Genomic DNA, 2,464 nt, shown 5'->3' with positions numbered 1-2,464 from the left:
TCCAAATTTCCAACCGATGTCCGTTGGAATTCCGTTGGAATTTTTTTTAAAATTTTCAAAAAAAATTCCAATCGGCATCCGTTGGAATTCGGTTGGAATTTTTTTTAAAAAAATTTCCAAAAAAAAATCCAACCGGCATCCGTTGGAATTCCGTTGAAATTTTTTTAAAAAAATTTTCAAAAAAATTTCCAACCGGCATCCATTGGAATTCCGTTGGAATTGTTTTCTAACAAACATCCGTTGGAACTCCGTTAAAAATTTGCAACCGATTTTTCCAACGTTAATCCGTTGAAAATTTCCAACGGATATCCGTTGGAAATACCGTTGGAAATTTCCAACCCAATTTTTCAATTGAATACGTTGAAAATTCCGTTAAAAATTTCCAACGGGTGTTTCCAACGGATACCCGTTGGAAATTTTCAACGGAATTTTAACGGAAATCGTCGTTGAAACGCCGTTGAAAACCGTTGAAAATCCGTTGGAAAATCCATTGGAATTCGAAGATTTTTTTGTAGTGTACGGTTATGTCTTATTCGATTCGGTTCGGCTCGGTTATTGCTAGGGTTGACATCGATAAACGAATGTTGTCAGAGAAAAAAAAAGAGTAGCACATCGGCTAGGGTTGACGTCGATAAACGAATATCGTCGTAAAAAAAAAGTAGCACATCGGTTAGGGTTGGCGGTGATGAGTACCGCCGTCGGAAAAAAAAGACTAGAAAAAAAAATAAAAAGGATGAAAGATGATATTCAAGACGATGATACTATTAGAGTAAATCATCATCATCTTCATCGTCGTTTTCTTGAATTCGACCACCATTATTGATGTGAAGAATTAAAAAAAATCTAGAACAAAAATCGAGGCTCTGATACCATAATAAGGAAAATGTTTTTCTATTATTGATAATGGGAAGAATACATCATAATATATAGTAAAATACAATAGAATATTCTAGGCATAATATCTAGGGTAAATCATAATCATATCAATGATAATATTCTAATAATAATATATTCCTATAACCACGTTCTCCTTCGCGATATCAAGAGCTCGAATCTTCTGATCGACGGTAATGGAATCTTGAAGATTGCAGATTTCGGGTTAGCTACGTTTTTTGATCCCAAGAACAGTGTTCCATTGACTACCCATCTCGTCACTCTTTGTTACCGAGCCCCTGAGCTTTTGCCTTTCATCATGATGTAGGGTCGATCTTTGGAGCACAGGCTGCGTATTAGGCGAGCTATACGCTGGAAAACATATTCTCCCTGGAAAAACCGAGGTTTGCACGTTCTTTATCGATCTTGTTCTTCCAGGTTTCATCTTTTGGTAAGTCGAAATACCCGAGTTTCAGGCGGAACAACTGCATAAGATATTGGAGTTATGCGGGTTGCCATCAGAGGATTACTGAGGAAAACTGAAGCTGCCATTTTCAACTGCTTTCGGACAATGTTTCCATACGGACCGAGAATCGCAGAGACGTTCAAGAACTTTCCTGCTCCGGTTATTTCGCTTCTCAAGACCTTGCTCTCAATTGATCCTGATTCTCGGGGTGCAGTGATTTGAGGACGTGACCTCCACCAGTCCGGAAGAATTACACACGGCGGCGTGACGATCGAAACGAGGAGGAAGTGAACGATTGTTGGTCTTGGCGGCAAGATTTGCATCTAGTTCGTGTAGGTAAGGCTCAGTAGTTCAAACCGAGGGAGGTAACGATCGTTTCTCAAACATATTCAAACAAGGCTCTTTCTTATGTTTGGTTTCTGTTTTTGTTTGCTTCTTAGAAATAGTGAGGTTACAGTAATCTTAGTTTCTCGGTAACATTTCGTTGTTGGTTGTAAGGTTCTCGGCCAAATCCGAACCAATGCGATCAGAGCTTCTGGGAAAGAAGGATTGAGCAAGGTCGACAACAAAAAGGAAGTCAAGTTCCAGAAACAAGAATCATGTTGAGGAGTGGATTAGCCTGATGTTGGTCACTGCAAGCAAGTGGTGAGGTAAGAATGGATCACCCGTCTTGTTCGAGGGAGGTAAGGTCTAACGTAGATTTTCTAATCGATAAGATTGCCTCGACACAGATTGTCGATCTGTGTGAGTCTGATTTGTTTGATTGGATTGGTTATTTCTGATTAAAACTGCTTAGAGGTACTTTTACGTAAAATGCAATCTTCTTTAATTGATCTTTATTACATAAAACATTTGAAGACGATAAACATGTTACAGAACAACTGACTTTTGTATCAACAGTCATTGGACATCCTGCTTGAGTACAATGAAATATTGCATAACCTTTTCACATATTTGGAAATCGATGGGACATGTCGCTAGTTTCGCGGCATATCGATCGAATAATTCATCGACCACTCGATCTCCGAAGTATTCCTCTACGAGTCCATGGAGGATTGCTCGAATTAACGAGACTATGAAATCATTTGTTAATGGCAAACCCTCCATAGGATGAATCACTCTTTC

The 2,464-nt window shown here is 38.9% G+C and overlaps 1 long non-coding RNA gene across 2 annotated transcripts; it reads left to right on the top strand.

The window, feature by feature from the left end:
• Nucleotides 1-952: 952 nt before the first annotated feature.
• Nucleotides 953-2,170, top strand: LOC104805562. Of its 2 annotated transcripts, XR_770532.1 has the most exons (4): nt 953-1,098; nt 1,202-1,277; nt 1,350-1,704; nt 1,838-2,170. It is a non-coding gene; the product is annotated as an uncharacterized LOC104805562 (long non-coding RNA). The 2 variants fall into 2 exon arrangements; XR_002023787.1 differs by having other exon boundaries at nt 1,350-2,170.
• The last annotated feature ends 294 nt before the right edge of the window (nt 2,171-2,464 follow it).

The sequence above is a fragment of the Tarenaya hassleriana genome, unplaced genomic scaffold (assembly GCF_000463585.1).
Source record: "Tarenaya hassleriana unplaced genomic scaffold, ASM46358v1 Cleome11, whole genome shotgun sequence".
Lineage (NCBI taxonomy): Eukaryota > Viridiplantae > Streptophyta > Magnoliopsida > Brassicales > Cleomaceae > Tarenaya > Tarenaya hassleriana.
The sequence above is the reverse complement of the archived record's forward strand: the minus strand, read 5'-3'. Positions and strand labels throughout refer to the sequence as shown.